The 27,956-nt window shown below is 38.7% G+C and overlaps 1 long non-coding RNA gene across 1 annotated transcript in view; it reads right to left on the bottom strand.

The window, feature by feature from the left end:
• Positions 1-327: 327 nt before the first annotated feature.
• The window catches only part of LOC125257510, a 46,683-nt gene continuing 19,054 nt past the window's right edge, over positions 328-27,956 (bottom strand). Inside the window, exon 3 of the long non-coding RNA XR_007182406.1 lies at positions 328-2,147. This is a non-coding gene — a long non-coding RNA (uncharacterized LOC125257510). The remainder of the gene's footprint in view (positions 2,148-27,956) is intronic.

The raw sequence follows: 27,956 nt of genomic DNA, 5'->3' as shown, positions 1-27,956 counted from the left end.
CATAAGGAGATAACAAATCAGATCATACAAATTCATAGAAATTTGCCACCAATTAGCCAAAACATAAAATAGTTATGAATTGCTATGAGAGTGTGTTGCCTAAACCCTCAGAGAGTTTTGAGAAAAATGTACAAAAACACACAAATGAGGTACAAATTAGTTGTATATTGTATATTTATATGATTTTTTTTTATTTCTTATTTTTTTAATGAATTAGCATGAGAGTGTTGGATATTTAGAGAGATGGTGGCTGATATAATGTTGACAATAATACAGTAATACAAATTGAGATGCACAAAATAATAATAAAACAAAAAATATTTAAATATTTTAATAAGGCTATTGGCTGATCTCCAATTGGTTACATTCAAATGTCTGTGTTATTAATGTGTTATTATCCTGGTATTACACATGTCAACCTTAAACTTCCTCAGTGAGCTTCTCTTCAAACTATTTCTCTGAGTGCAATGGCAGCAGATGACCTGATAGTAGACGGTTATAGCTTATACTAATGCCCACTATAGTTCCTTTCACGGCAATGCTGAAAAGTTCAACGTATAGGCTTATAAACTGCAGTTAGACTAAATGTATAAAATCAGGCTTGTGTAAGTGTTACCTTCAGGTTCAGTTTCCCTTCTGGCTATCTAACACTGTAGTCTTTACAGAGGATAGGCAACTTTCTCAAGCAAAGAAGATGTTCCCACCACAAACAGACTTTAGCTGGTTACAGTCAGTTGCTCCAGCAAAATTTATTACTACTAATAAGTAAGAGTTTTTCCAGTCCATCCACCAGACTGCATAGTCAGCTGTGCTGGGTCAGAAACTGGGCCACCTGCTCAAAAATACAACCTGTAAAGCTGAAGTGTGTAATTTCTGGGTCACTAGCAACACCATATTGAATTGCAAAAATAACCAGTTTTCAAACAGTTGAGTCAGGTGTGTTAGATTCAGGAGACATCTAAAATGTGCAGTTCTTTCAAGTTCCATTTTAAACTGCTGTATAAATATGAATTTAAAGGAAACAAATAATCAACATTCCTTGTAGGGCGAGCAGACACGTACTGTATGAAAATGAGCCATTGGCCATTTGTATTAGTGTACGACAATAAATTGCAGACTGAACATAAGGAGCTATAAAACAAAATATAAGGGAAAAACAGCTTGGAGGACGCACTACCCTGAATAAATAAACTGTTGTTAACAAGGCTGTTATGCTAATTTAAGAATTGAGGGACACAATCAATATATGGCAACATTGTGGAATGACTCCCTCAAGGACATTAATTATGTCTGCATACACAAAATAGAGTTCGCTACATGGTGGGAAAAAAAAAACAAGGAGAAGGACAATGATTTAAGGACATCATTTTTTAAATGTTTCACTAAATTTCATGGTGACAAGCAAAAATTGACTAGTAATATTAAGGTTTCTTCTGCAACAAAGTATGTTGAATCTACAGTGCGCTGGAATCCAACTGGAATTTCTGATCTTCAAGATAACTGTTGTCAGTGGAATAATGGTACATTCATTGCATTGCAGTATGTATGGATTGCTTCAACATTAAAAGCAAATGAATTCTACTCTATCTTGGTTTGGTTCAAAGCAGTAGACTTTTGATGTAATTCACATCATATTTCAAACATTTTGGTCATAATTTTAAAAAAATGCCAGTTTTATTGTCCCTCAAGTGAAAATGGTAAGTTATTGGTTAGAAAAGTAATAGCATGCCTCTCCTCAACAAGCTGTACAGTTTAAGGTATAATGTCTGTAGCACAAAACATCTGATTAAAAGCAACGCATCCATTTACAGACTTTTTCAAGGCACTATTTCAATTAAGGCACATCATTGTGTTTTCAACTCCAGGTGTTTCCATTAATTAAATATTTCCTCAAAGCTCAAATTACTCAATTCATAGCATGTGCACTTATACACACATGTGTGATGCGCATAAAGATAAAGCACTTCATCATTTGAGCAGTCAACATTAGGATTCCAGTCATATGAGCGCTCAAATTTGATGGCTGTCTCTGCACTGTTGATTAATCGGCTGATGTGTAACTTCTTGCGGGGTTCTTCAGGAGTACTTTGTAAGTAGAGCCGGGGTAATTTAGAAGAGTCAGTAGCGCTGACCTTCCGTGCCGTGCCCTGTCAGATGTAGAAATAATTACTTTAGTTAATGAAGACAGGTGCAGACGAAATGTGTAGAACGAACGTGACATCATAGTGCTCAAATATGTGGTCCACGAGTGATTTTTTAAAGAGTGCTTTGTTACTCTTATTTGAACATATTGGGCCCTGTTTTAATTATCTAAGTGCATGGCGCAGGTGCACTTAGGGCGTGTTCGAATTCACTTTTGCTAGTTTAATGACAGAAAAAATGGTTGGCACGCCAAGTGCATGATCCAAAATGGTTGTACCTAGTCTCTTAAAGGAACACTTGAACAGTTGAGTTTTACCCGTGGTACAGCAGCAAGGTTCCTTGATTATTACACCAGAATGAGAGTATAGTTCCTAGCCATATCGGCCTAGAAAATCACAACTTTTCATTTTCCGTCGGTCTTAGTACACGATGTAACTGCAGAAGAGTAGTTTTAAACAGGAAAAATATCGAAACTCTTTGGTCATTTTTGAGCGAGATGCTAATGGTCTAATCAGTTTCAATGAAGTATGCTAATCTATGCTAAAAGTGGTACCGCCAGACCCGGAGATCGGCTGAATGGATTAGAAAACGGTAAAATTCAACTGTAGGGGAGTAGGAAAAGAAAATGTTCTTTTAAAGAGTCATGGGTGTGTTTTCGGCGTAACACGCAATAAACCAATCAGAGTCTCATCTCTCATTCCCTTTAAAAGCCAGGTGTGCTAGCACCATGGCGGATTGCTATTTACATGGCAGAATATAGTCACCCTCAATCTGACGAGTCAGTTTAAATACGTGTGTATTTCCACGATTGGTCAAACAATTAGCCAATGTTTGTATGCTGCTGCATGTCCCTTTGTGTGTAACAAGCAGAATGTACACGCATTGTGTACCAGCTGCATATTATTAACGCACCCTTTAAATAACAAAAAAATAAATAAATACTGCGCTATTGACTTCAGACCAGTTTTTTGTTGGTCAATAGTGCAGTTGTATTCAGTTGTCTCAAAATAGCAACACGCCAACAATGCGCCTGAATACACCTCTTTTTCAGACCAGCACACCTATGGGTGAACAGATGGGCACGAGTGCATTTGCTATTTAAACAAAGTGGGCACTGGACATGAAAATGATAACTGCGTCGGGCTGAAACTAGCAAAAAACACTTACATCGGGTGTTTGATAGGGGCCATTGGATCTAAAACTGCCAATCATATTTTGCCATGACAAAAAACCCTTATCTCTTTAAAACTGAAATTGTAATCAAGACAAAACGAAGAGTTGAAACACTATTCTGTGAAACTACTCAAAGTCCATGCACTATTTATGATTTAATGAGAGAAAGAATGAATAAGTCTTAAGCAATTACCAGTCTTTTAAGACACAGCCTGTTCTTTTGAAAGCAAAGCGCTCTGCATATCTGAATATTAATGGAAGAGTTTCCTGGGAACAGCAGACATATGCCATAAACGCATATTAAATCCATCATTTTAACCTGCTTTGCTGGGGAGATGAATGATGAGGTGAACTTTCAGAGCAGATGTTTTTCTACCTCTGGGCCAGGCTGACAGGAGAGAAGAACTTAAGGAAATGTTCCAGAAAAGTTGCCCACCCCAGAGCGGAGTCAGAACGGATGGCAGGGGAGGTCGTCAGGTGCTGCACGCTTGATAAGGAAAGATGCAGCAGTTGGAGAGCTCATACAACAGCACTTGTGTTTCAGTGTTAAACTGGTTTCAAGTTAAACTCACCAAAGATAATACCTAGAGAATGTTATCAGATTTTATTCATTTCAATCACATTTTCTTGGCTGGTGCATTCCTCATCAGAAGTGTGCAACCTGCATACTGTCACATGTGCTAAAAGCTGCTCAATTGTGGACACAGTTGATTTATTTATTTAGTTTTTTTTTTTCAATCACCCAAGTCTTAAATGCTATGCCATCATGTCATGAAAATGCTGACTCGCTGGTGGCAACACAAGAACACACAGTCCCAAACTCTGTAACCTCAAAGGCTGCAGACAGGGAAAATTTAGGTCAATTTCAAGCTTTTTATAATCTCCAAAAAATCTGACACTGGTAAATCATAATGAAATACACTATAGCTCAAAAGGTCTTGTTTATTTGGTTTGTTTTTAGAAAGAAATTAATACTTATTTAGCAAGAACTTGTCGAATGATGAAAAGTCACAGTCAACAGTTGACAGTTAACTCTTTCAACATAGATAATGTTTCTTAAGCATCAAATCTGCATATTAGAATGATTTCTGAAGGATCATGTGATGCTGAAGGATCATGTGATGCAGTCTTGCTGTGCATAAGAAATTTTAAAAATATATAAAAATCTTAAATGACCCCAAATGTTTGAATAGTAGTGTTCTTGTGACTTATATTAGGCATGCAAGAAAATACTGGTACCTAATCAAACAAGTAAAAAGGTGTAACAGTTCCATTTTGTTTGGACTTCATCTTTACCTTGTTTTCACTGTCTCCCTGCCTGAGTTAGCTTGTTAATTTGTCACCATGGTTACTAATTTGATTAGTCATTGTTTTCAGCTGTTGTACAGCACCAACGATCACCCTGGAGCCAAAGCCCAACTGTGAGTTTGACCAGGGGTGTGAGCCGGCAACATCTGTGCCAGTGGGAGTCTTGGTGGAGCTTGACACTGAAGACTGGCTGATCGATTAGGACACTGAGGTATTGCTTCCTAGCATGACTCGCCCTGAATCATCTGTATCTTCATCACTGCTGGTCCTGCCCAGCATAAATACTGTTTCATCACCCTATATTGAGACTGTATCATTACTGCTAGTTTTACCCAGCCTAGAGACTGTTTTATGACCAGTGATCCTGCCCAGCCTCCCTCTGCCACCTCCATTGCAAGATTCAAGTCATTCAGCCCCGTCTCAGCCGGTTCCCTTCAGCCCCTCATCTTCTCCCCTAACACCTTGCTGTGTGGACAAGCCTCAGGTCTTACAGTCACCAGCTTTGCCCAAGCAGGTGGATCCCCCGGCTGCTGAACTCCACCTCGGCCTGTTAACCTGTTGGTTCCTCCTTAGCTCCTCCCTCCATTGCCTCCACCAGAGACCCTCGGCCTTGTGGCTTCACCAGGCTCCTCATCCTTCAGGCTCCACCTTGGTCAGCCTTCACCCTGCCTGTGTCATGGATTTTCAAGCCATCCGCTGCGCTCCGTCTTTCCACCCCTTCGGCTCCGCTGGGCTCCGGCTTCCCTCTGGCTTCACCTTGGTCCTCAGTCGCATTGGCTTCGCCTCAGTCCTCGAGTACTCTGTTTTCACCTTGGTCGCTCGTCGCCACAGCTCCACCTAGGTCTCCAGTGCCATCGGTGTCGCTAGGACCCACTGGCTCTCCGTCTGTGCCTAGAACTCCTCTGACAATGACGTCATCTCCGTCATTCATCCCCAGGTTGTCGTCTACCAAGTCTCCATCATGGCCCCTCCCTCCATCGACTCCGACTCATCTGTCGTCCTGGCTGCACTCTGGGTCAACACCACCTGGCCACTCCTTCCCATCATCTCCTCCATGGCTGCCACCTCCATCTACTCCTTCTTGGTCTGTGCTGCCTGCCCATCTGCCATCTCCTCATCCACCTCCTTCACCTGCTCCTCGTCCACCTCCAAAGACCCCACCCTCCCTCCCTTATCTCTTGTGGAGCATGGCTGCGCCTTCCGGGAAGGGGGCGTATTCTAGCGGTTCCACACCCGTAAGACCTTCATTCATCTTCGGAACACAAATGAATATATTTTTAATGAAATCCGAGAGTTCTCTGACTCCTCAACAGACACCAATTTAACCACCACTTTCAAATTACAGAAAGGTAATAAAGACATCGTTAAAATAGTCGACGTGACTGCAGTGGTTCATCTTTAATTTTATGAAGCGAATGAGAACAAAACAAAAACAAAACAAAAATAATGACTTTATTCAACAATATCTTCTCTTCTGTGTCATTCTCCTACAGTTATGTGATGCTGATGCAGGAGCCTGTGAAAGTGGTGGTTAAATTGCTTTCTACTGAGGAGTCAGAGAGCTCTCGGATTTCATCAAAAATATTTTAATTTGTGTTCCGAAGATGAACAAAGGTCTTACAGGTGTGGAACGACATAAGGGTGAGTAATTGATGACAGAATTTTCATTTTTGGGTGAACTAACCCTTTAAGTGAACTATATTAGTGGACTAATATAGAGAATAATGAATGATCCTGAACAGCTGGTTGAGATGTATTTGATAAAATTTGGAGCTAAACTCTGCAGGACAGTGGGTCCCCAGGAGCAGGGTTGAAGACCTCTGGCTTACATCTAACATTAGCTTAAACCATTTAGGGCTCCTACTGTTACAAATGAAAGCCTCTGTGTATCCAGTGTTCAAAATGTCTCAAAGCTTGTATGGGACCCCCTTGAGTTAAAAAATAAAAATAAAATAAAAAATAAGACAGCAATCTGATTTATTTTTTTCTTTTCTTTTTACTAGTACCTTTTTACTTGTTTACACAGATCCACAGAAAACAATGTACATATATTTTTAGTTGATTTCCTAACCTAATTTAAATGTGGTCAATGCATCATATTTTGTTTCTTAAATGTAATAAATACAATTCAGTTAGAAAAATAAAACACTATGGGGTTGTTACCAATCAGATTAAATCTGTAACAGCAAGCACCAGGTACACAAGGCACAGAAGCTGCATTTGAAGTGCCATTAGATGTATTTACACTGTGCAGCTCAAAGGTAGTATGAAAGCACTTACATTTCAATTACAACTAATAACAAAGAACCAAATAAATTATATGAGATTAATGCTTTAAAAATAAAAATTTGGTCATACTTTATTTTAGGTGTCCTTAACTACTATGTACTTGCATCAAAACATAAGTGCACTGTACTTATTGTGTTCATATTGTATTGTAAAACATTTTTGCTGCTATTGAGGAGGGATACTGCTAAGTTTAGGGACAAGTTTGGTGGTATAGTTAGGTTTAAGGGAGGGTTAAAATGTAAGGGAAGGGTCAACACTGTGATTATATCTGTAATTACAGAAATGAATTACAGCTGTAATTACATGAAGGTATTTTTTTTAAATAAAAAGTACAATTAATAATCATGTACACACAAGGGCGTAGATTTGGTTTCAACTTGGGGGAGGTTGAACATTGGTATGGTTGCATTGTATTGGGGGGGTTGTAACTGATGGCTTTGAATATTGCCCCCCATCCCCCCCACAAACTACGCCCCTGTGTACACAAGTGCATTGTATCAAATTATTAATTTGAATATTAGTTCATAGTAGTTAAAGATTTGTTTGGAACTATTTATGTTGGCAAAATGACAAAATATTGGATATTGGCTGCCTTCAGATATTCTATTAACATGACATTCTCTCATTACCGATCCAGACAGCTGGTCTAGGATTAAACTTCACATCCCCACCTGAAAGATGTAGTGTTGAAGAAAATATGCTTTATGGGCTGTTACTGGGAAGATATACAGCTCATAAATGATCCTCAAGGTGGTTTCTGGGGCGACTGAAAAGAGCATCAATCTATTCGTGTAATCTCATGGACAGTGCTTTGCGAATGCAAATTATCGTCACCTTTACCAATGCTTATCCAAGAGCCATACTTATTTCAAAGGTCTCGTAAATAATTAAGCATCCAGCTATAGGTGTCGAGGGTGAAGTGGACTGTTTAAAAAGGCTTTCTAAGACAAATCCACCCAAACAGCAAGAAGTTGAGGAAAGACTCCACATCTCAAGTGAAAAAAACAAATGCTGCTAGAGCACAGAACTAATTCTGCTTTTCTAAGCTGTTTTTTGCAATGACTTCAAGGCAACTGGTTTCAAGGTGATTTTTATTGGACGTATGAAGATAACTTCAAATAAAATCCACTCAAATTCAGACCAAGAGGGTTTATAATACCTGGAAAAACCATTAGCATTCCCTTTCATCTCTAAACATCTGGGTATACTTTATTTTCTGCATTCCGCTCAGTCTCATGCACAGTCCTGTCCACGCAGCTTTCAAAGTATACTCTACCATGGATGACCAAGGATAGATGAGCTCAACACATAGCAGCACTTTGTCGTGTCATACACAGGACATTCGCTCAGAAGGATAGAAGAAAAGTATTCACCATTGCATGCAAAGTTTAGAAGAAAAACCAAAACAAGAACGATGGAGAACAATATGCTGCTTTGTTTACTGGTTCTTGGAAGAGTGTGTTGTTTTGTATCACGCTTTCTGCACTTTTCTTCGACTACTGCATATCACAACTGTGAATTGTCACCTAGTGGACTCTTGTGTCTCAATATTCACCTTGTGCATGTGGGAGTGAGGTTTAGGGGGGGTGAGTGTAACAGACACCAGCTAGTAAAGAGCTATGCAGGTAACCTCACTCCCATGTCCTCAAGAGGTGTGCTACCGACTGACACTAAAGGCTGCGGTCTTTAGTGTCCTTGTTAGCGTGCCCGCCTCCATTGCTGCAAAACGCCGGTTTGAATCCCGCTCGGAGTGGAGCTAGTAGAACTGGAGGGGTTACGTTGGTGCCGTGACCCGCACTGGAGTGAGGTTTAGAGGGATGAGTGTAACAGATGCCAGCTAGTAAACAGCTGTGTAGGTAAACCTCACTCCCCTCCCCTCAAGAGGTGCGCTAGCAACTGACACTAGAGGCTGCGGTCTTTAGTGGCCTTGTTAACGTGCCCGCCTCCCATGCTGAAAAACGCCGGTTTGAATCCCGCTCGGAGTGGTGCTAGTAGAACTGGAGGGGTTACATTGGTGCCGTGACCCGCACTGGAGTGAGGTTTAGAGAAATGAGTGTAACAAATGCCAGCTAGTAAATAGCTGTGTAGGTAAACCTCACTCCCCTGTCCTCAAGAGTTGCACTAGCAACTGACACTAGAGGCTGCAGTCTTTAGTGTCCTTGTTAACGTTCCTGCCTCCCATGCTGCAAAACGCAGTTTGAATCCCGCTCGGAGTGGTGCTAGTAGAACTGGAGGGGTTACATTGGCACTGTGACCCAGATTGGAGTGAGGTTTAGGGGGATGAGTGTAACAGATACCAGCTAGTAAATAGCTGTGCAGGTAAACCTCACTCCCCTCCCCTCAAGAGGTGCGCTAGCAACTGACACTAGAGGCTGCGGTTTTTAGTGTCCGTGTTAGCGTTCCCGCCTCCCATGCTGCAAAACGCCGGTTTGAATCCCGCTCGGAGTGGTGCTAGTAGAACTGGAGGGGTTACATTGGTGCCGTGACCCGCACTGGAGTGAGGTTTAGAGAAATGAGTGTAACAAATGCCAGCTAATAAATAGCTGTGTAGGTAAACCTCACTCCCCTGTCCTCAAGAGGTGCGCTAGTGACTGAAACTAGAGGGTGCAGTCTTTAGTATCCTTGTTAGCGTGCCCGCCTCCCATGCTGGAAACCCCGGTTTGAATCCCGCTCGGAGTGGTGCTAGTAGAACTGGAGGGGTTACATTGGTGCCATGACCCGGATTGGAGTTAGATTTAGGGGGGTGAGTGTAAGGGAGGCCCGCTAGTAAAGAAGCAGGAGGAGTTACACATGCACTGTTGTTTGCGCACCGTGCAGACACAAAAATTGAGGCTGCACGCTGACAGCTTGTGAGGATGTCCACTCCTGATGTGAAAATTATGTTGTGCGGAACATGGGCGGCCGAGGTATACTTTGGGCTTAAGGCAGCTGCTTGGCTGGTGTGTGATTCTCAGAAGCATGAGGTTTGAAATTTACCATTATAATTACTATTACTCTGAAAAAAAAAAGATTTTTAGTATAGGTACTCAGCATTTTATATATATATATATATAACAAATATTTTTGCCTAATGTAATGTCCAAGTATTGTTTGGGGCCACTGTATATTTCTAATGTACAACTGAAACACAAATAGAAGACATTTACAGAGAAGTTAGACGATTTCACTGACATAGATTGATCAATGAATAAAATTTATGCTGCAAACCCCCAGGATCTGTGGTGACATAGATAAAATGCTTCTTCACATATGATAGAGTGTCAATTGCTCAGGAGCGAACACCTGTCTCATTATTCTCGAGATGACAAAGCTCTCTTTGAGTTTTATTATATTCTTCACAATAGTTGTGCGTTGACTAAATCAAGGCATTGACATCTAGCTCCGTAAGGTCTAACACCTGCTCCAGTATGACATTTAAAATCACCAGAGAAGACTCTTTTCTACATTATTTATTTAATAACTTCCTTATTTTATAATAAAGAATGTGTTATATAATCAGTTTATATGGAATGCTAGCAAGTGAGAAATCCAAGAAAAAGAAGACACATGGTAAAAATGAAAACAAACTGAAAGTCCATGAAACCGAAACTAACTGAAGATAAATCAAGCGTTAGCGTTAGTTCTGGCAGGTCAAACTCGCATCAGCTGACAACACTCAGTTGATTCACATTGACCTATAGGAATACGACAATTAATACCGCATTCGTATATATATGATCCATTTAGTATTATCAGCAGCTTAATCGCATTGCTCAGGAGCAAATTAAATGGCGAATTTGGCAGGCAAGACCACTATGAATTGGGTAATCAGGACTTTAGCAAATTCTTGAACAAACACACAAATTCGCCGCATTTTAAGCTGCTCGATTTGGAAGTGACCTGAAACAATGTTCAGATGAGATCTGCACTCATCACATAAAAGGGAAGGATTTTAAGAAGGAGATAAAGAATCCACATCACAGCTTGCTGTATTTCACCCTCCATAAATCTCAATGTCTTCACAAAGCAAAGTTTCCTTTTCAAGCTCTTTGAGTGCCTCCTGCACTTTGTGGATGGGAAAACATAGATTGCGATACCTGATGTGATTACATTTCAAAAGGCTATAATTTCATGCATATGCTGCACGTTTCAAAGTTAAATGTGGCGCTGTTGCGTGTTCTACCTGCTCAAGCAGCGCTCAAGACTCCTCTAAGTGGTTCGCAATCAATGTATAGTGGTGCCTGTTCATGCCAAGCGATTGCTTATGCTGATATGACTTATGCTGTATTGACAACAGTTTACTTATGGTATTGTAAAATATTGTAAACGGTTGTAAGAATGTATATTTTTATCTACCTCATCTAACTTGAATGAGCAGCCCGCAATAGTAAGTATACACATCTCAAAATAAGAGTCAGAGTGTATTTGGGTCTTGTTGATAAATAAGTCACTAAAAATCTATACTCCCCCCTGGTTATTATTTGTTTACACAAACTGTATTTAATTTGATTGAAATTCAATTAATTTATATTAACTTCATTTAATTTCTCTTTAATTCAAAGTTAACTATTGGAGATTCTGACCATTTTTTTGTGCTGTGGGTAGAAGGATTTTCCATACAGCTACAAGTATTTAAAATCTGCAGTTTTGCTGACTGCTATCAGGTTATTGACAACATGATTTTTGAGGCATCTGTTTCTTAAGGTTATCCAGCTTGTTCCTTAAAGGGTTAGTTCACCCAAAAATGAAAATTACGTCATTAATGACTCACCCTCATGACGTTCCAAACCTGTAAGACCTCCGTTCGTCTTCGGAACACAGTTTAAGATATTTTAGATTTAGTCCGAGAGCTTTCTTTCCCTCCATTGAAAATGTATGTATGGTATACTGTCCATGTCCAGAAAGGTAATAAAAACATCATCAAAGTAGTCCATGTGACATCAGTGGGTTAGTTAGAATTTGTTGAAGCATCGAAAATACATTTTGGTCCAAAAATAACAAAAACTACGACTTTATTCACCATTGTCTTCTCTTCTGGAATCCTTTCCATTGAATTGATTCCACTGAATTGATTCCATTGAATCCTTTCATCTGTCAGCGTTGGTAATGCACTTTTACGTTGCCGTGGTTGTTTTTGGCGATTAGGACATCCGCGACATTTTGAAGCATCGAAAATACATTTTGGTCCAAAAATAACAAAAACTACGACTTTATTCAGCATTGTATTCTCTTCCGGGTCTGTTGTCAATCTGCATTCACGACTCCCCTTCTTCTTTCCTGTTTTACGGTGGTTGGCATCCAGCTTATTGGTGCATTACCGCCCCCTTCTGCTGTGTGGTTCACGACTCCACAGTGACGCTGCTGACGTGTTATCTGGTGCGCCAGAGCTTCGTTTACAGTCTGAGGAAGACGCACGCTGTATTCAAGCTATTCTACATTGTTTGTATTTTGGTATTGCTATATTTTTTAAAATGGTGCGTAAACGTGCATGTCGCGGATGTCCTAATCGCCAAAAACAACCACGCTGACGTAAAAGTGCATTACCAATGCCAACAGATGAAAGGATTCAATGGAATCAATTCAATGGAATCAATTCAATGGAAAGGATTCCGGAAGAGAATACAATGCTGAATAAAGTCGTAGTTTTTGTTATTTTTGGACCAAAATGTTTTTTCGATGCTTCAAAAAACTGACCCACTGATGTCACATGGACTACTTTGATGATGTTTTTATTACCTTTCTGGACATGGACAGTCTACCATACATACATTTTCAACGGAGGGACAGAAAGCTCTCGGACTAAATCTAAAATATCTTAAACTGTGTTCCGAAGATGAACGGAGGTCTTACAGGTGTGGAACGACATGAGGGTGAGTCATTAATGACATAATTTTCATTTTTGGGTGAACTAGCCCTTTAAGCTTTTGGGTATTGGCCACAAGATGTTGTCTTAAGCTCATTCAGGTAACTGCTTTTAAAGGGGCGTGCTGCTCTCCTCAGCTGCTTGTAAGAAAAGCACCCCTCGCTGCTACTCTCCGTCTGTAAGGGGCATGCTGCTCTTCTCAGAAGCTTGTAACAGAAAGAGCACCCCTTCGCTGCTACTTCCCTCCTGTAAGGGGCATGCTGCCTCCAGTTTCCTATTCAGAGGGATATGCTGCTCCTTTCCATTATGTCCATTGTTTTCTGTCTGCCAGTATACTATTTTCATTCAGATTTCACAGTCAGTTTGTGGTTGGCAGGTTGTCAGCATATGGTTTTGTTTTGGGGGGTTATCACTGCTCACCCTGCTCTTATCCATGCTAGGCTGCATGGATGGGAGGGAGTTTTTGCCCAGAACAGATCCATACCGCCAATCCAAAACTGTATGCTAACTGCCAGTCATCTTTGACAATGCCGATCCTGACAGAACTGTGACATTCATGATGTTTACATTTTACCACTGTCAAACTCAGTAGTTCAACTTTGATTTTTTTCTTTGTTTTCTTGTTTGTTTGTTTTGGAATAAAGCATAAGAGTAACTGTAAATAATGCCATGTAATGATATTTACTAGATAAAACAGTCATTTTACATTTTGACATTATTTGACACACTGACCTTCAACCCTGTAACATTCAACCCCAAAACATCAGAAGAAGTGTAACATGTTTAGTACAATTTATACATTGGTTACAAAAGTACATTCACCCCATGAAACGTGATTTTATTTTATTTTTTCAGCAGCAGCAGTAGTTTATGACATACATATATTTATTGGGACGTTGTAAAATCTGTAGAAATTCAAAGAAAATGCAAATTAATAAAACATCAGTAAACACCAAGTCCATTTAAAATTCTATACCCTAATTCTTATGCACCATGACCCATTACTTTTTAGCTGTTTGTGCTTTTGTAACCACACAAATGTTCCTTGGGGCAATCATTCAATGAAGGAATGTCAGTGAATGATTTAAAATCGTCTGATTGGGACGATTCTACACCTATAAAACCTTCTTTATGTTCCAGCACGTGGCATTCCTTGTCACATCCAAACGACTGCTCATTTGCACTCTTGTACGACATGAGTGAGGTTTAAGTGTGGTTCATACTCAACAAATCATTTCTTTTAACGGCCACGGCCATGTGGGCTGTCTCGGCCCGCACAGCGGGTTATTTGCCAGTCATTTTCAAATAGTCAATAAAACACTCAGCTGCAGTTATAGGAAGATGGCAACACTGTGCATTTCAATGAAAGGATTACTGTTCCAAATACTAAGCTGAGGAAACACTTGGGGAATGATATTTGAGGTGAGACCAGGGGACTGTATTGTGTGAACGTACTCTCCAAATATTTAAGGAGAAATTGCATCCGATATTCCTAGTGTGCATAGGTCAAAGGGGTTGTTACTGAGGCATAATGCATTCAGTGTGCCTGTTTAGGCTGGCTTATGTGCTGTGTGAGTGTATATAAATGGTTAACAGTTTCACTTTGAGCACTGCCTGGAACAGTTGGGTGTATGACTGGCTATATTTATTAGTAGATGGGAGCTTTTCTAAGACTATACCTCTTGTTTATCAGTCACTTCAAATCCAGGTTGGCTTTTAATTTTCACAAAGAAGGATCAGAGAAACAGAAAAATATATCTTTGATCTTTTTTTCTTTTTCTTTTTAAATCAAAAGACAGGATGATTAAAGACTTGATTAAAAATGGTTCTTAGACTAATTAGATACTAAGGCTGTACCTAGTTGTTTTGAACCAAAGAAAACTTAAAAAAAAATGTAAAATTACATCAAGAAAGACAAATATTGGATATGATACATTATATTTTGATTATATAATTACTGGCTTCTTCATTAGCATATATTTGCTAAATGACTACAGTATATAGAGTATGTACTCCATGTAAACATCTGAATGCTTTAGGATTTGGCAAACCCCTGTAAGCATTTTAAAGAAACTAAGTAATGGTAATAGTCTGTAAGTTGAAAAATGTGTCTGTCCTTCTAAATGTGACTTGTAGCACAGCAGTGAGTTCCTCTCCTCGAGCTGGCGTCAACTTGAGAGTGTGTGAAATCACTGGCAGACAGACTGTCATGACCTCGGCGTTTAGAGGAGACGGCCGTTTACTCAGAGGGCAGAGAGATCTGTGTGACTCATAACACTCCTGCTGTCAATCACCTTCACATTGAAAACACTGTGAAATCAAATTAAAACCACAAACATTGACATGTGGATAGATAGATGAACAGGCAGATGGATGGATGGATGGATGGATGGACACAGGTGACTGAAAGAAAGACAAACAAACAGACAGAAAGATAGATACAGTAGATCAGTGGTTCCCAAACTGGGGTACGCATACCCCTGGGGGTACGTGAGGTGACAAAAGAGGGTACGCGAACAAAATGCTGAGTAGTTAATTTAATTCTACCTTAAAGTAATATTAAAATAGAGCATGTATTTCTAACTGCCAAAATGTCGTAAATCTAGTACATTTAATCAAATTACCTCATCATTTGCAGTCAAAAATGACTGTATCCACACAAGCAGCATGCATATGATAGATAGCGTGCAGAATCTGCTGCCTTAAATCGCGCTAAATTACTGTCATTCTCGACAATGCACCTTTGTAAAAGTGGAGATTTAGCACTTACTCGCATGAAGAACAAATATAGACACAGATAATGGATTAATTTCGATTTAAGACTCAAACTTTCTCCGATACAAAAACATACCTTGTGTGAGTTCTTGTATTTAATGATGATTACAAGCAAGAACGCAATTGTTCCCAAAATCCACATGACTGCAAACGTGACATTATTATACAACAGGTCAAAAAACAAAACGTACATTTTAAACAGAGTACTGTCAGTATTTACTCTATTTTGCAATGAAATAATAGTTCTAACGAAACCCACAGCAGAACTACAACACACGTCTGTTTCGCGAACAATTCTGCGGCTTTGAACGAATCGTGAGAGTCAGTGATTCAATGATTCATTCACAGCCACTTGCTTCGTTACTGAATGAATGACTCGATGACTCACTCATAAAAACAGTGACTTGCCGCATCCTACTGGCGGTTTTAGTTTAATATTTAAATGTTTTACTTAGTTTTACCATCATTGCATATTTCTCTATTGAACATTTTTATTTAAAACATTATTTATTTTATGAAGTTATTCATAAAGGTAAAAACATGCACTGGAAAATCAATTTAGGGGGCAAATATTGTCCCTTAATGGTAAAGGTGTGACTGCAGTCGAAGTGGAAGAGAAGGGGCACGCGGAAGGATGGTAATCCCTTCAGGGGGTACTCCAAGCTAAAAAGTTTGGGAACCACTGCAGTAGATGATTGTCAGACAGACGAAGACAGTTAGACAAACAGACAAATAGACAGATACATAGATAGAGATGGGTTAATGGACAGACAGATGGATGGACGGACAGAGAGACAGACATACAGACAGATGGAGACAGGTTAATGGGCTGACAGACAGTTGATAGAAATACAGTTATAACAGATAGATAGATAGATAGATAGATAGATAGATAGATAGATAGATAGATAGATAGATAGATAGATAGATAGATAGATAGATAGATAGATAGATAGATAGATAGAGATGGGTTAATGGATGGACGGACAGACAGACAGACAAGACAGACAGACAGACAGATAGAGATAGGTTAATGGGCAAACAGACAGATAAATGTGTTAATGGGCAGACAGACAGTTGATAGAGAGACAGACATGGACGAATGGACAGATAGAAAGATAGAGCTGGATTAATGGATGGACGGACGGACGAACGGACAGACAGACATACAGATAGAGATGGTTTAATGAATGGATGGACAGACAGATAGATAGAGATGGGTTAATGGATGGATAGATGGACAGTTAGACAGAGATGGGCTAGTGAACGGACAGACGGACAGATAGAGACGGGTTAATGGATGGACAGACAGTTGATAGACAGACAGACAGATTCACGGACTGACAGACAGACAGAAAGAGACAGGTTAATGTGCAGACAGACAAACAAATAAATAGGTTAATGGGCAGACAGTTGATAGAGAGACAGACACAGACGAATGGGAAGACAGACAGAAAGACAGATAGTGTTTTCTATTTATGCTTATTGAAGAGTGATTTTGCTCATTTGGCCGGAGCACCTGTTCTATGCTTTATTACAGTATAGGGCCAGAGCTAAACCACAGCAGCTGATCAAATAGTTCACAGAACTGCTGTTGCAGCACAATCTGCAGCCAGCAATGCACACACACAATAAATCACATCGTCCGTCTAGTGGTTTTACGACAACATCGTCCCAGCGGCAGTCCACCACAGCAGCGATGCTTCTCATCTGCTCCTCTCTGCTCTTTCTCTTGAATAAGTATCACCTCCATCACCCTCTCTCCCCAGCAGCGATCCGCATTAGCTTACAAAAGTGTCACTAATCACTATTAATATGAGGCAGAGGTGGAGGAACGTCGGGCAGGAATTTATTAAGCAGAGTTTATGCAGCCGATCCGCTGGGTTTGAGGCCTCAATCAGTCGTGTTTGTCAGCCTGTGGTAAAAGCAGTGAGCTGGTGTGTGACACAACAACCTCTAGTAATTAAAAGCTGCCTTCCTCTGTCTGAGTCAAAGCCAGAGACTGTGAACCCAACCTGAGCCTGGCCTGACCCAAAATTCCTTCTAAATAGCCACATACAGCCATAGTCATAACTTTTATTTCTTCAGCGCAACATAAAAGAAGAATTTTTCAAAGATGTCCATCACTGTGGTTTATTGTTGTTTTGGACCCCATTGGCTTTTATTGTATGGACAAAATCAATCATTTTTCTTTGAATACATTGGCACTAACCATAGAAAACCATAGGCACTACTAGGGACTTGATCCTCCCTTTGCTTGAATTTGAAATTGAATTTAAGACATTTTTAATTACGGAGTGTCTATTTACACTAAGTGCAAATAGTGTCCCTTGTTGGCAAATGCTATTTACACTACCTCCGCCCACCAATGTCTGGTTGGACCACTCAAGTTTTAAAGGTGCCCTAGATTCAAAAATTGAATTTACCTTGGCATAGTTGAATAACAAGAGTTCAATACATGGAAATGACATACAGTGAGTCTCAAACCCCATTGTTTCCTCCTTCTTATATAAATCTCATTTGTTTAAACGACCTCCGAAGAACAGGCGAATCTCAACATAACACCGACTGTTACGTAACAGTCGGGGTGTACGCCCCCAATATTTGCATAATGCCAGCCCATGTTCAAGGGATTACATAAGCCAGTATTAACGTCTGGAGCTGCACAGCCGAATCATCAGACTATAAGCAAGAATAACAGCGAAAAATGGCAGATAGAGCGATAATAACTGACATAATCCATGATAGCATGATATTTTTACTGATATTTGTAAATTGTCTTTCTAAATGTTTCGTTAGCATGTTGCTAATGTACTGTTAAATGTGGTTAAAGTTACCATCGTTTATTACTGTATTCACGGAGACAAGAGCCGTCGCTATTTTCATTTTTTAAACACTTGCAGTCTGTATAATGCATAAACACAACTTCATTCTTTATAAATCTCTCCAACAGTGTAGCATTAGCCGTTAGCCACAGAGGACAGCCTCAAATAAATACTTTACTCACATAATTCGAAGCATGCATACAGCATGCATGACGAACATCTTGTAAAGATCCATTTGAGGGTTATATTAGCTGTGTGAACTTTGTAAATGCGCTGTAATATAGTCGAGAGCTCGTGTGGCAGGGAGCACGCAAATTAAAGGGGCGGCGCGCTGAAAAAAATCAGTGCATAGTTAATGATGCCCCAAAATAGGCAGTTAAAAAAATGAATTAAAAAAAATCTATGGGGTATTTTGAGCTGAAACTTCACAGACACATTCAGGGGACACCTTAGACTTATATTACATCTTGTAAAAAAACGTTCGATGGCACCTTTAAAACAGAACAGAATTAAACATCTTCAGTGGCGCAGCAGTAGCGAGTATTTTAACACAATCGACGTGAGTTCGAATCCGCCTTTTAACGAGATTGCATTTATTTTCAATAAAAATGAAAATAATCTTCTAAAAGTGGAAATAAACTTAAATAATATTAAAAGTGTTTATCTGGTAGGGTTAGGGGAAGGTGAAGGGAGGGTTTTTATTCTCCCAATAAGGCAACATCCATAATAATTTTATACATTTACACTCTATGATATTATTGCATCCTGTTAATACTGAGGTCAAATAGTATCTGCCAAAATAGATAGCATCTAATAACTATTTACTCTTATTGTAAAGAACTGATACTTTTACATGGTGTAAATAGAATCTATCGCTATTTTCACTTAGTGTAAATAGCATGTTGCTAATAGCCACTGCCTTTTAATTATAATCTCATCAAGTAATTTAGAATACTGATTGAGACTATTAATACTGCAGTTATATCATTCCATGAACATTTGATTCTAATGCATATAATATGATATTGGGGAATGGTTTGTTCATTTGCATTTATTTGAACTGTTGGGGGCTTGACAGATATTTAAATGTAAAAATAAAACATGTTATTAGTTGCACATTTTCTAAACTAAAAATTAAAAGAAAATACACATAATCATGTCTTTTATTGCAAATTATTGAGCAGGAACTATTAGCTATCATTTAAATGTAAAATATTAAGCAAAAAGCATATTTTTTCCCTTAGCAGCCATTCAAAACCTGCCAGGAATTCTGACTGCATATTTCAATATTTTATTGTACTATAATTTATAGTAATTGTTTTACCAGCAATGCAAATGCAAATCTCGGTAGAAATAGAAACCATGTGACAAAACGTCCTGTTCCTCATCACTTATCATGGTTGTGGCTGATAAGGACAAAAACTCAGACTTATATGGGAAAGATAGCTTTTATCGCTTGTCGCTTCATCAGGTCACGTCTGGTTAGAACACAGTGTTAGTTGACATGCAGAAAGATGCTTCACTAATTAAGTGTCTGAGCTTGTGAATTATAAATGGTCTTCTCTGTATCTTGCTGTGTCTCTACTCAAGGTCTAATTCCCTAAGTTATCCATGTCTGTGACTCAGTGCTTTCCAGCCTTTGATAAACTCATTCTTAAGGGTCGGTCACAATTACCATTGCTCGGTGAAATTTCAGCCATTTCAATACAAATCATTTTGCTTAAGGGCCAAAAAGGTTTCCCACACAGATTTTGCTCATGTTCACAGCAACCCTTTTTTGGCATTAAAAAGTACTGTCAGGATTAATAAAAGCACGCAGTGAAAAATTACCAATGAAAAGGCATGGATGCAGTTATTTTTGCGGCGGACCTTATCGCATATGCATTTGTAGGGGTTTGCCTTTCAGATGCAAAATGAACAGGAGGAGAATTGTTAAATATGTCATGCAACATGAATGAATTACTAAGGTTTGTGGTAGTAAAAAAAAGTTTTTTTTTTTTTTTTTTTTTATAGGTTTAAAAGGTGCAGTATGTAGGATTTCTGTCCGCTAGAGGCCTATTCAAAACAAAGGCGTAGCTTGATGACACCAAGTTTGGAATCTTGGGAATAGGGATAGAACTCGGGAAGAAATCATGTTAATGGATGTGATTATTAACGTTACTGTAGTATGAAGCAGAGCAGGAGCGAGTGTTGTGGGAGCTGAACGAGGCCGCTGGAGCGATTGCGCAACACACGCCTCACGAGCAGCAGAATTTTTATTATGCCGCTTCCGCTTTTCTGGTCATGAGTATGAGGTAACGCAGCTCTGTTTATCATATTAGATACATTTGAGAGTGCTGAAAATGATGTTATAACGTTACTCTGTGCGTTTGTTCGCTCGGTGGCTGCTGTGAGACACTTGTTTGAGACACACTGCAGTAAGCTAGATCGATTTTGAATATCATATTAAATGCTGGATGGCTTGTGTTGATAAATGGCATGCAGTTAATCTTGCTATGTTAGCTACTTCACAAAATAGTGTTTTTCTCTGAGGCATGGTAAAGCATGGTATTTGCAAAAAATCAAGAAAATTAGATTTAAACAATAAGACTAAACATGTTGAGCTATATAACAAGAATTAGTATTCTGTCTATAAATATATCAAAACTGTTGTTCCCTTGCCTATTAAAACGTGTAATACATTAAAGCGTTTTTGGTGTTTCCATGGTTTCTACAAAATAAAACCAGAAACCGAGGATAACGCGGGTATGACGTAATTGATGGCGACTCCTCACACGTTGGTTAAAATTGCAATTTTCTCACGATTTACAAATAGTTGGAAACATTTGGGATATTGTAAGTACTCAAGTGAACAAAATATATAACACTGGCCTAGTGGTGTTTGGATATTTTACTGCAAAAATCTTACATATTTCACCTTTAAGGGAAAGCTAAATTTTAAAACTTCTAGCTTTAACTAACATATATTCTGCTAATATTTTATTAAGGCATGAGTCAGACAGCTTTACTGAGCATTGCATTAGGTTGATGATGTGGTTTCCCCTCTCCAGTCATTAAATAAAAGACTTAGGTAATGAGTATGAAAACACTTCAAAAGCAATAATTAGGCACATTGCAAACAATAAATTAAGTACTCCACCCCAACGCAGACTGCTCTCTCAAATCAATGCTTATTTCAATAAGTTGTGCTATGGAACCTCCAGTGATAACTATAGATTGGAGCAGACTGAGTAATGAATTAACGCTCGATAGCTGGCACGTTTGAATGAGCTCATTGCTGCGCAGTTGGCTAATCTTGCCACTGTAATTATGGGATACACTTCAATGCAAAACACAGCGTGACTACCATCACCTCTGAGCCTGGGTCAAGTCCTTACTTTCAGTTTAGGTTAGTAGATTAGTTAGAAGATTAAAAATAAAATTAGATTAGAATAAATTTTTCCTCTTTTTTTTTTTCAAAATTAGCCTTTAAAAAATTCAGAAAGTCCAATACTGCTTCTTTTACTGATTACAGAACTATTACTATGTATTTAAATAATAAAAATAATAATAATGATAATGCATGTATATCAGTGAATAGCAATGTTTTAATCATATCCCAAAATAGAGAGACAAAATGAAACATGTATTATTTAATTATCATTTCAGGATAAAAGCTTCTCTCCACTCTCTCTCACACATGACTTTAGAGTAAACAAACTTGGCTGATGATGGGCCAGAGGAAATGATGATAATAGTGTATGGACTGCTTTTTACAGAAATTGGTGAAAAAAAAAGAAAAAGGTTTGGATGAAGTCATGTTATGCTTCCATCTTCCTTTAGCTCGCTTTCTGACTGCGTATCGTTTCGTTCCACGTGACAATCTATAGCGTGTGTGCATTTGTCCTCTGTGGGTTCCCCTACACAACAGGATTTCTGATTTGAGATTGGTGCAGTCCAGACGTTCTTCCGAGCAGATTCAATCACTCTTAACACACATCACACCAAAGGGAAATCTGATCAAATTATCTGTAGAACCATCCAGATAATCTGGACATTACTTAGGATTGTGAGAGATTTGGGCCCAAAATGGGTCCAATTATGTTGTAGTGTGTGAGTGCTTAAAGGGATAGTTCACCCAAAAATGAAAATTACCCCATGATTTACTTACCCTCAAGCCATCCAATGTGTATATGATGCATAACCTGATATTGCTGAGTTCAACACGTTCCTGGGTCAACATTTTTGTTGATCCTGGAACAACATTCAAATCAACCAATCAGATTTGAGGGACAAGTTTACAGATTATGTTAAGTTTAGGCTTAAAATCATGAATTGGTGCTTCTACATCAGTGTTATTCATCTATCATCCCCCATTGGGATAACTTATGGGTAGGGTTAGGTTTAGGGGTAGGAATAGGGTTAAGACTAAATTTTCAGACTAGAATGTTGTTCCAGGATGAACAAAATATGTTGACCCAGGAACGCATCTAACTCCGCAATATCAGGACGTGCTGTATATGACTATCTTCTTTCAGACGAATACAATCTTTGATATATTTCAAAAATATCCTGGCTCTTCCAAGCTACGTATATAATGATAGTAAATGGGGTGCCTGATTTTAAAGCTAAAAAATTCATTGTATTCATCGTAAAAGTGGGCCAAAGTAAAAGATTTAAACAAGCAGGGCTGTGCAACAAATTCAAGCTCCTATTCTCTTAAGCCCTGAACTTCACATACTTTTGAAAATCCAGCATTTAGTTGATCCTAGTAAGCGCTCGTTGTCACAGTTGTAAACACAACAGCGTTTTTCTTCCACAAGGGGGTTTGGAGTCACGGCATTTGTTTTTAGGCGGACCGTTAAAGAACACGACACGCGCGTCTCCGGACGTCCTATAGAATTCAACCAACCAGATGACGACTTCGAAAATCCTGAAGTGTTAAGTGTGCCATATTCATCAGACATGCAGCCAACGGTCCATGGGCGTGACGCGTGAGGCTGAGACTATATACACCAAGGATAGCTTGAGGGTGAGTAAATCATGGGATCATTTTCATGTTTGGGTCAAATAACACTTTAACTCTAGTCGGCCATCATCTGTTATTTAGATGTATTCATCATCCTCCAGGACTTTTGTGATTTGTGTTCTCTATGGAATAAAACAACTCTTTCATTGCACTCAGTGTTTGGGTTCTGTCTGTTTACAGAGTGGCACTATTAATATTGCTCATATGGCCAGTGATATGAACAAACATTCTGCACCATTTCTGCTACAGACATGAATGATTACTAACATCATGCAGCTTTTTGAGGTTGTTTGATGCATTACTTTTCAAAGAAACTAGATATAAGATTCTCAAAAATATATTGGGTGCAGAAATCCCATAGACTTACATTAAGGGAGGGACTTGAGCCATATCCAGAGACAAGAATATCATAATAGAAACTTAAAGGTGGGCTCTCAACCACTCAAAAGCACTCAAAACATCCTGGCAACTGCATAGCAAAATGCCTACAACCACTCAGGATACATTAGCAAGGCAAATAGCATAGCACAACTAACATTTTCTATAGAAAAATGCAAAATCTAGGTATATTTTAGTCACGGTAAAAACCTGGTAAAAGCCTTCCATCTCTGATTGTCACGACTGGCTGTTTTACTAAAAGCGCATGATGAAGAACTCAAAAAAAGAACAGTCTTTAATCCAATAATACATAATGGATTACACAGGAGCACGGAACAATGAAAGATAACACGGGGGTAAATGAGGAAACTAAATGAACGACAGGTGAACTTAATTAGTGACTAACAGGCACGCTAGGAAACTAGGTCAACATACAAATGGTAAGGAACAGGAACAGGAACAGGAACAGGACAGAATCAAACCAAAACACAATGAACTCAAACATAACCCTTACACTGACAGGGTAAAAACAGATTTCTTTGTATGGAGAAATGCAAATCAGCCTTTCTCACAAACAGCATGTAAATTCTATTTTACACAGTCTATTTAGTGAGTCGTCTCACTTATACCAGGTGTCAGTAGACACCAAAGGAAATTGCTGGTGTTATTTAGGTCAGGAACTGTCCAGCACTTCAGCACCAGGACTCAGCAGCACCATGGACAGTGCCATAGAACCTACATCAAAGCATTAGAGGTCCTCCTGAAGGAAATGCTATGGTATTTGCCCTTGCTAATTCACTGTCACAATACAAGTGTGTTGCTATATGGTTGCTAGTGTGTTCTGGATGGTTAATAGGTGATTGCTTTCAGTTACTAACCTCTAGTTTCACAGACAAGGCTTAAGCCTAGTCCCAGACTAAAATGCATGTTTGAGCTGTTTTAACTGAAAGCAACTTGCACTGATATATTTTAAAGCATTAGTTCACTCAAAAATGAAAATGAAAATATATTCTGTCATTAATTACTCACCCTCATGATATTTTTAATGAAATCCATGAGCTATCATGGCCTCTGATAGACTGCAACACAAATCACTTTCAAGGCCCAGAAAGGTAAAGACATCATTAAAATAGTCCATGTGACTACAGTGGTCCAATCTTAAAGAGTCAGTTCATCAAAAAATGAAATTTCTGTCATTAAGTAGTCACCTTTATGTCGTTCCAAACTCTTAAGACATTTGTCTTTAACTTTAAAGACATGGAAGTGCTGAACTGCTTTCACTGCGTAAACTGAGTAAGAGTCTAACATGGTAGTGAAGAAATTGTTGAATAAAGTTGCTATTTTTGTTTTGTTTTTGTGCACAAAAGTATTCTCATCAACATTAAGGTTGAACCACTGTAATTACGTTGACTATTTTAATGTCTTTAGTACTTTCCTGGACCTTGAATGACAGTAATTACATTGCTTTTGGAAATTGCATTGGATTTCATCAAAAATATCTTAATTTGTGTTCCGAACATGAACAAAGGTCTTATGGGTTTGGAACAACATGAAGGTAATTAATGACAGAAATTTCATTTTTAGGTGAAATTACCTTTTAATATTATGAAAAGGTGAGAATAAATTTTTTTGTGCAAAAAACAAACAAAAATAACTTTATTTTGGTTCACAGCGCTTCCGGGTTCTACGTCAGAATGCCGGCTCATTATTGGCCAATTCCTGCGTCAGCATCATACGCATGCGTCGTGCTGCTCACGTGAACAGCGTCAGCCAATACCGAGCCAGTGTTCTGATGTAGAACCTGGAAGCTCTGGACTGTGTTTAATGATGTCTTTACTACTTTTCGGTGGTCGTTGTGTTGCAGTCTATCGCTCACGGATTTCAAAAATATCTTAATTTGTGTTCCAAAGATGGATGAAGGTCTTACGGATTTAGAGTGACATAAGGGTGAGTAATTAATGACAGAATTTTCATTTTTGGGTGAACTAACTCTTTAAAACGTGTCAGTGCCATTGTTTCGTCTCAAGATGCACACCAGTAATGTTTTTTTTTTTCTTTTCTTTTTTTCTCTAAGGCACGTTTATAAAAACTAAGGCCTAAGCCTGGCTTAATCTAAGCCCTGTCTATAAAACCAGGCCTAAGAATTCAACCCTAAGTCTATAATATTCTGGTCTCCTCTTTCAAGGAAAGTAGTTTTGATAGAGATTTTTAGACTGTTTTATTGCCTAAAATCATAAATCTCTGAATTTGAAAAGCCTCTGAACATGCCATGAGTTGAGGTATCCTTCAAGTATAATTATTACACATTTACTCTGTGAAAACAACAAACTCTTCTACTAGCCACCACTTTCATATGTTTTTCTGTAAGCAGTGAAGCATTCCGACGCTTCCAATCTCTGAATGTAATCAGGAAACTATGACATAGCCTCATGGTGAATATACAGTACAACTCTTGTGTGAACTTGCCTCCAGGTAAAAATGAAAAATGAAACTAACTGTGTGTCTTTCCAGGGAGAGTAAAGCAAGAACCACTCAGGTTTACAACCACAATCATTTAGCAGATGTTGGGAAAGTCATGGGAGACTCAGATTTCCTCCAAGCAGGTGTTCTTTAGTGCTTGTTTTAAAAGTTTTGGAAAAGTTTGGAGAGCACTTGGGGCCACTTCTTTCTCATAACAGCGGGTGTTGTTTGTTCTTGGTCTTACTTTCAAAGGAAACTGTCTAGACATACACTAACAAGTGAGCACGGTACCACAGCAAAGATACCCTATGCTTATTTGTTGAGATGCTTTCCTCCGACGCAATAAACATGTTCCTCCTCAGCCCTATTTTAAAGTTAAGCTTAGCCTTATAGCTCAATATATGCGCAGTCATGTACAATGTTTACTTCAGTGAACTGCTGTAATTCTGCCTGCACATAATCAAATAAGCATCTACAGCTCTTTATCTGTGTTTTTATGTACATCGGGCTCAATTGATGGCATACATTCACAACCGTTTTCTTATTAAACTGTCACATCCGATAAGCAAAATCAGCATATGCTGCAAAACCATGTCCCAAATGTACAGTACCAAACCTTTCCCTATATGAATGTATTACAATAGGGACCTCTAGTGGTTAACTGCTGCTACAGCTTGCCAGCAGGGGAAAAAAAAAAAAAAAAAAAAAAAAAAAAAAAAGTACAAGCTATTATCAAGCAAAGTGCAGAATAGCTTACCTTCTTTCCAGGTAATGCAAATGTGACTGAACTGTTTTCACCAAACTACGTTTTTGTATTTTTACAAAATCATAAAAAAGGAAAAAAAAGAAAAATAATAATAAGAAAAAAAGAATGAAAACCACACTGAGGAACACTATGTTATTTTGCTTTGCCCATGGGTTAATTAGCTTTCTTCCTACTGAAGAGATGTTTCATAGATTTTGCCACATTATTCACAAAAGTATCCGGTTTCACCAATGAGTTTCCACAACTTTTCCAGTCATTTCCTGGAAAAAGATTTTGAAAATAAATTTGACTGATTAAATATATTTTAGAATATAAATAGAATCTAGTGGGGGGAAAAAAACTATTTATGAAATAAATCCATTCCATGGCTTTTCTATGATTTTTTTTCCAATGAATTTTTCACAGACAATATTCCCTGTTATTTCCAGTTTTCATGAATCCCTGCAACTACTGAAAAAAGCATGAAAAATGACCTCAATAAATTGATCCAGACCTCAATGCAAACAGAGTATAAAAACTGTACCTCTTTCACACACAGAGAAATGTTTTCTTCCTGCTTTACTAAACCAGGCAAACCTCATGGGTGAGCCAATGGTCCTGACCCAAACATAACTCACACGTATCCATGAGATCAAAGGTTGACCCGTGAGTGATAGACCATATATTGTCCAGACTGAGGGCAGATTATTGATTAACAAAGACTTATTTTTGCGTGGTTCCTTGCACAATACTATGACCTCAAATTACTTTTACCACAGCGCATGATTTTTAAACTGATAGCCTAAATTTTGGATGTGTGCATCACATAACCAGCTGCATGTGTAGCCCTATGCCTTTTCTGATGCAATAAACTTTCTCAGTAGCTCATCTGGTACAGCATTGTGATGCAGAGCACTTGGGATTGAGTCTCGCTAAAAGTCATGATAAAAGAGAAAGACTTGTAGAAGCAATATAAAATGGCACGGTTGCTTCAGCCAATGCGTTTTTATC

Source organism: Megalobrama amblycephala, linkage group LG22 (genome assembly GCF_018812025.1).
Source record: "Megalobrama amblycephala isolate DHTTF-2021 linkage group LG22, ASM1881202v1, whole genome shotgun sequence".
NCBI classification, from domain to species: Eukaryota; Metazoa; Chordata; class Actinopteri; order Cypriniformes; family Xenocyprididae; genus Megalobrama; species Megalobrama amblycephala.
The sequence above is the reverse complement of the archived record's forward strand: the minus strand, read 5'-3'. Positions and strand labels throughout refer to the sequence as shown.